At 46.1% G+C, this 7,357-nt stretch overlaps 1 long non-coding RNA gene across 1 annotated transcript; it reads right to left on the minus strand.

Moving 5' to 3' along the window:
• Window positions 1–668: 668 nt before the first annotated feature.
• On the minus strand, window positions 669–6,240 carry LOC142826561 (uncharacterized). Its single transcript, XR_012900769.2, has 3 exons — window positions 6,099–6,240; window positions 1,627–1,773; window positions 669–1,184 (listed from the first exon to the last, which is right to left on the minus strand). It is a non-coding gene; the product is annotated as an uncharacterized LOC142826561 (long non-coding RNA).
• Between the last annotated feature and the right edge of the window lie 1,117 nt (window positions 6,241–7,357).

A 7,357-nucleotide genomic window follows, 5' to 3' on the forward strand; every position in this document is an offset into this window, starting at 1 on the left:
TTGCAAGGGTGGGTCACTCCTTGGGCTGGTCCGGCAAAGCACACGACGCGCGGGTTTACCGCAACTCTTCCGTGTGCCAAAGGCTGCAGGCCGAGACTTTCTTCCCCAACCACATCAGGGTCGGGGACGTGGACATGGACGTGCCTGGTGGGGGATGTGGCCTAGCCCCTACAACTCTGGCTGATGAAACCCTACACAGGACACCACAACCCCTCCTGATAGGCCTTTAATGCCAACCTCGGCAGGGCCCGCATCGTGATGGAGGGGGCGTTTGGCCAGTTGCAGGCCTGTTTTAGATGCCTCCTCACCCACCTGGACCTCTCCGAGCGGAATATTGCGCACATGGTGGCAGCATGTTGTGTGCTGCATAATTTGTGCAAGAGGAAAGGGGAGGCTTTCCTGCCAGGCTGGATGGCAGAGGCCGACCACTTGGCTGGCCTCTATGCGCAGCCCCGCACGGCTGCCAGCTGGGAGGCCCATTGGGGGGCTGTCCATATCCAGGAGGCCCTGCAGGAGAGCTTCCACCCAGAGGAGGAGTGAAGTCTCCCTGGCGTGCCCCACTGGGGCCTTGTGCCTTATTCCACCCTCAATTTCTTCCACTTTCCCCTCCCTAACCCCCTTCCTCATGTAAAACAAAAACACATGTGTTGCCAATAACAAACTGACCATAACTGGGGTGAGGGTGGGAGAGGGGAGGGGGAAACCTGGGAGGAGGAAGCTGGAAGGGGGAGGCAAAGGGAATAAGGGGGAGGAGAAGCTCAGGGTTGGGGGTCTTGCAGGTCCACCTATTTCCTAGCACTGTGAGTGCAAGGGCCTCGGTGTCCCTAGGTGAGGAGCGGGTATGAAGGATGGGGGGGAGGAAAAAGAGGGAGGGAGAGCAGGAGTGAGAGGAGGAGTGACTGCTGGGGCAGCTGCAGGGGCTGGAGTGGCAGCAGGCAGCAATCTCTGCATCAGGGTCTGCAGGCGGTCGTGAATAGCACAGCCCTGGTCAATCAAGCAGTTCCTGTGAGCTCTCCTGCAAGCTGGGTCTTCATGCACCCAGTGCTCGTGGCTGCAAACCTGTCTTCACAGTAACCCCAGGTGCTGCCACTGGTACTCCTCCTGGTTCCGGGTGAGCCTGCTGGCCCGGGTGTGGGAGGATATCCTGGGCGGGGTGGGGCGCCCTGCACTCGCAGCTGCTGCGGCTATGGAGAAACATGAGAAGTGGGGACACAGTGGATGAAGCCCAGCCCCGCTCTGCAAGGTGAGCATGGCAGGTCTCTGCACCATCATGTCCTGCTATCCCTGGAGTGTGAGCTATCCCCCTGTGCTGTATATAGTGTGGGTGTGGGCGGGAGGAAGGGAAGATGTGTCCTGCCTCTGTGTAGAGGGGGCTTCTGGAGGGAGGGCATCGTGCAGTGTCCGTCCCCAGAGTCAGGAGCATGTCATGTGCCTTCATACATACATGTGTGTGAGTAACAGGCCAAGGCCCCTGTGTGGCAGCCAACCGGGGCTACATGCCCTGGCTAGCATGGCACATGCACAGGTTGCTGCATGCTCCATGGTCAGCAAGGCCTACATGCATGGTCCCTGGGTTCCCTCTCCTTTCCCCCCCACCCTGCATAAGGGGACAGTGATGGCACTCACATGTCGAGGACTCCCTGGCCTCGGATGACACTGGCAACAGGCTTGCTGGGATGGCTCGGGGGTCCTGGGTGCAGGGCATGCTCCCTCCAGACTCCTGCGGCTCCTGGCCATCCTCCTCCTCTTCCTCTGTGTCATGGGCAGAGCCCTCTTAAAATCAGAAATAAGGGATCTTCCGGAAAAGGCTTTATTTTCCGAAAGATCCCGTCTAGACTGGCGCTTTTCTCCAGCAAAGCCCCGAGCCAGAAAAAAGTGGCAGCCATGTTCATGCAAATGCTGCGGGGGATATTTAAATCCCCCGCGGCATTTGCAATTCCGACTGGTCTGATTAGCATCCCTTTTCCGGAAAAGGGTGCCAATGTAGACACAGCCTAACAGTATAATTTCTTGCTCAAGCTGTTTTCTTATCCCTTTTTAAATCTTCTGTTGTCTTAGCACTCTCAATATTCCCCTCAGCTAGTGCATTTCTGTACTACATTGGCTTTCCCCATACACTCTGACCTATACAACAATACCAGCACAGCAGTTGTCTTAAAATGTTTTTAATCATTCAAATGTTGCAGGGTTTTCCAAATACAGTAGCAGCTAGTAGGATTCTTCTTGTATCATATAGTCACAGTTCCCATACTTCAATACTAGCTTTCCAATATACATGCAATTTTCCTCTTGTTCTACTTCTTTGTCTTTGACTGATCTTTAACTCATGTCTTCCAGTTGCCATGTTTATTGTCTTCTTCATATTGATTGTCAGTCCAAATTTTCAGTTTTCCTGGTCTACCTTGTCAGTTATTCTCTGTATGTCTTCCTTGGACAATGCTATATGGTCAATATCATCCATGTCTAAGTTAAGTGATGTTGTATAAGAGGGCAGTGAATTATCTCATTTCATTTGCCACCCTCAATACTGCTATCAATACCAAGTTGAACAAATCTGGTGATAACATGCATTCCTGTCTTTTTTAAAAAAAAAAAAGTAGTTTGTCCACTTCATGTCTGCTCTCATCATACTTATCAACTTGCTGTAGTTGTTTTCTCTCTATTTATTTGGTTGGGGGTGACATACATTTTCAAGACATGCCACCACTGTTGGGCTATGTCTAGACTGCAGGCTTCTTTCGAAAGAGGCTCTTTCGAAAGCATCTTTTGAAAGAGCCTCTTTCAAAAGATCGCGTCTAGACTGCAGGCGGATCTTTTGAAAGAGAAATCCACTTTTTCGAAAGAGAGCACCCAGCGAGTCTGGATGCTCTCTTTCGAAGACGGCCTCTTTACATTGAAGAACGCCTTCTTTCGAAAGAGGAACTTTCGAAAGAAGGCGTTCTTCCTCGTAAATTGAGGTTTACCGCCATCGAAAGAAAAGCCGCATTCTTTCGAAATAATTTCGAAAGAACGCGGCTTGAGTCTGGACGCAGGGGAAGTTTTTTCGGGAAAAGGCTACTTTTCCCGAAAAAACCCCTGAGTCTGGACACGGCCTTACTGTCAAATGCTATCACAAACTAGATTGAAGTCTACAAAGTTATTGTAACATCTTAGTTTGTGTTCTCTGTATTTTTCTCAGGGCTGCCAATTGGGGGGTAGTTGTCCTGGGGCTCAGCAATTTAAAAAGGTCCAGGACAGATTCACCATGGCAACAGCAACTGGAGCCTGAGGCCTTTAAATCATCACTGAAGTCCTGTGTGACACTGTCCAGGTGGCATTGAAGGGATGGATGAGGGAAACTAACCTCTAACCCCACCTCTTTCTGCCAAAGCCCGGCCCCTTTCATACAACATCACTGGCAATTGTAGCCTACAAATTCTCTCTTTGGCTAATGAGAGGGTTTGTTTCTTGGTCTTTACATTTCGGTTAAAACACAGATTTCTCTGTATTTGTATTCATTTTCTGACACTTAAAAAAAACTGGGGTCAAAAAATGACCTGGACATCTTGCATTATTTCCACCACCCAGGAACTGAAGTACCACAATAATATCAGTTCTCATGTTATTTTGGCCCCTTGAAAGACTCCCTGGGGAATTAAAAATGCCTGTGAAAAATACAAACATAAACATCAGACTTCACAAACACACTTCTTATTTTGTAACCTCCCTGCATGGATCCAAAGGTTATTAGACATTTTGTCAGGCTACAACTATAAATGTCACTGTTTCAGAATGAGAGATTATTCCACACACAATTGTGTGTGATACAATAATAATATAATCTTACAATTGTGCCTTTCCTGCCAAAATGCTTTGCACTGTGAAAATGCTGGACTGATCAATACTATATCAAAAGCTAAAATACAGACAGATGACAAATTATGGGCCTGATTCTTTACCAACTGGCACCTTGTGTAATTAGCTGCATGTGTGCAAGGTGAGTACAGAGTTGTTGTAAAATGACTCATGGCCCATAATCTGTCATCTGTCTGTATTTTACCACACTGTGGACCATTAGACCCTCTATGCTAGATTGTTTTTAGAAATAAGTTGGGGTAATAGAAATATGTTTTTAATTGGGAACTTAAAGAAGGAGTTTAATAATTGTTTGCGCCCTGCTTTAATCCCCATGCTGGTGCTGGGCAGAATCAAGACTAGTCAATTACTTCTTTGGCTGCTCTGTCCAGAATGGGAGATTAGGGTAGTAGGCAAAGATGAGAGCTACTGAATAACTCATCAGGTGCTGTGAAACCTGTCTTGAATGGGAATGGAGGTTCTAAGCCAGGGCTACTCAACACACGGCCCGTGGGCCACATGTGGCCTGTTGGTTTGCGGCCCTTGGTGCGGTTTGGATTTATATGGGGCTCAACATGCAGCCTGCATTTGGGAGCCAAAATAAAAAAAGTAATCTATATAATGGTTTTCTGTTGATATGTTTTAGTAGTTACGTTCCTGGACTGTCATTACTCATTAAAAGTGCTGTCATATGGGTGGAAATTGGGTAAATATTGCATTTTACTAATATGAGCAGAACTGACTTAAATGGGGCCCGTGTGTTGTGTAGTCTTTCCTTAATCTTTGTATTCATGCCCATCAGTGTAAAAGAAGCTATTTGCATATATTTGCATATAAATGTGTATGTATATGCAACCACACTTAAGTTGCAGCCCTCGGTATGTGCTGTATCATTGTGAGCCCCGGGACTTCCAAAGTTGAGGAGCCCAGCTCTAGGCAAAGATGTTCTTGGCAGCAAGTTGAGGCCAGGACTCTGAATTGTCAGAGGCACACAGGCATATCTGAAGGACCAACAGGATTTGCACAGCTGCAGCTCCTATGCTGCCTTTCCGTCTTAACACCAATAACAGCTCAAAACAAACAGTTTTTTAGAATTTTTTTAACCAGACTTGTTTGGAGTTAGTGCAGTTACAAAGCACATGGAATAGTTGTGAAAGATTCTGTGCCTTTTGTGAACACACAAAGGGGTAACCAGCAATCTGTGGCTCTACAAAGTGTTCTCAAAGTGTGCTTGGAACGAGTTTTGTAAAGACCAAAAGTCTCTAGCATAGAGTGGGTGTAACAGTGAACTGGAAGATTAATTTACCAATTTAATGCTAATTAGATGTTGGTCCAAAACTGGTCAAACCAGTCCTATTCAGAACCTAACATCAAGTCTAAGGGTTTGTTTTAACACAAAAATTGAGCCATTTTAATATCAGAAAAGTTAAAGTGGTACAAACCAGTAGCATGGTCTGAACGATATTGGTATAAAATGCCTTATACAAGCATAGTTATTTATATAGGAAAAGGGGAGTAATATATATTAATAAGGCACCTTTGTACCAGTTTGACTGCACCCACAGTAGGGGTTACACCAGTATAACGGTATTAGTAAAAGACCATACCTCCTAACTGAAATGGTTTGTATCAGTTCCCAAAGACCAGGTATCACGGATCAATCCCCCAACTGACATGCTGCGTGCACATATGGGGGGCCAGCTAGCAGAATAAACTCTGTAAAACCTGTCTCTGACACTTCCAGAGACAAGCTTATCTAGTCTCAGTTTTCCTGAGATCCAAGAAAAAAAGATAAATAAAAATTCGCTGCCACCACCCAAGTATACTTAAAAAGATATAAAATAAACCCTTTTCCAGGGAAGAGATCACTTGTGAATCCCCTACCTAAGGTAAAGATTTTCCCCCTGCCCCAACCTCCGTTTTGCTTGGAGTTGGAAAAACAAACAGAGGGAATCCACAGAGAACAATGGACTCTGCCCCGGTAACTGGGCACATAACCCTAAGGACACAACAATAAACCAATACCGGTTAATCAAAACAAAAGAAAAACTCTTTTATTATCAAAACAAAACTACTGTTGCAAGCATAGTAAATAGACTAGGTGGTAAATAGCCATGAAGAGACATAGACTCAGGGAAAGTCCCTGGGCTGTAATCCTTAGTTACAAAAAAGAAAAACAATTAGCCAGCTCAGACATGATTTCCAAACCCCCAAACAAGGAAAACAATAAACCCTGATGGACTATCTAAACTTTTACTACTTACACATTTCAAGAAGTCCGTTCTTGGAGAGAGACAGCTTCTCTCATCTCCCCTAATACTTGGGAGAAACTGCTTTCATTTCAAAACAAAGAGAGAGAAAAAACCCTTTGTCCCGGTTTGAAATTCCTATCTGCATTTTTATTGGCTGACTGCCTGATCCCCTTCCCTTGGTGCATCTCCAGTTGTTTAACCCTTTCCTCACTCTTCAGGTAAGTCAGGCTCTCCTTAGCAGCTCTTATTTATGACACCAGGCCTTAAAATTTCAGAGAATGGCCATCCAGGGACAGACAGGGCATTACAAAAAGATAAACAATCCAAGAACAGAGGGGAAGAATATAGTCTGGCAATGTCTGGAATTCAAAGACTGTGTTTGAAATGGCTTACCTGTGAATGAACAAATTTCTATAAATTGGACCATCCCATTGCCTATGGAATTGAAAAATTCTGGCCCTGATCCTCATTTGCACTCAGGTTCACTTATGCCATTCTGGAACTTTAAAGGGGCTTTCAATATATATTTGAGAGAGGTTGTGTGTATCTGTCTATCTGTCCATCTGAGTTTGTTCAAGAAATCCTCCTAAATGGTAAGAGCTCAGACAACAAATTTGCTATGCAGTTTCTCTTTATCATAACTTAAAACAAGGTCAGGATTTGGTTAGGCCAGGACAATGGTTGGGCCTGGAATGCAAAAGGGATGGTGCTGATAGTAAGGTTGCCAGATGGTTTCAACAAAAATACCGGACACACTTGACATTACATCACAATCTACATTACATCTTATTTAGAAAATACCGGACATTTATATTTTCTCGTTTATATTTTCTCAATTTGTTTCACGAACAGAAAGCTCAAATACTGGACTGCCCGGTTCAAAACCGGATACCTGGCAACCCTAGCTGATAGTCATACTCCAGAGTGACTATAGGGGGCAGCAAGCACCTCAGCCCCAGGGAGCAGCCACCAGCTGGTTAGCACAGCCTTCGCCACACTAGCCCTGCCCCTGGGGAGCAGCTGCCTGCCTCCCCACACACTGCCTTGAACCCCCCCACCACATACCTCCCAACTCTGTGCCCTGATTCCTACACACCACCCCTGCTCTGAGCCCCCATCCAACCTCCTTTGACTCCTATACCCCACACATCCCCATCCCCTGCTCTGAGCCCCCCACATCCAATCTCCTGCCCTGACTCTTGTACTCCAACCCCTTCTGAGTCTCACACCTCCCAACTCTGTCTTGACTCCTGCACCCCCTCTGCCCTGCA

Source organism: Pelodiscus sinensis, chromosome 1 (assembly GCF_052426305.1).
Source record: "Pelodiscus sinensis isolate ZL-2025 chromosome 1, ASM5242630v1, whole genome shotgun sequence".
NCBI lineage: Eukaryota > Metazoa > Chordata > Testudines > Trionychidae > Pelodiscus > Pelodiscus sinensis.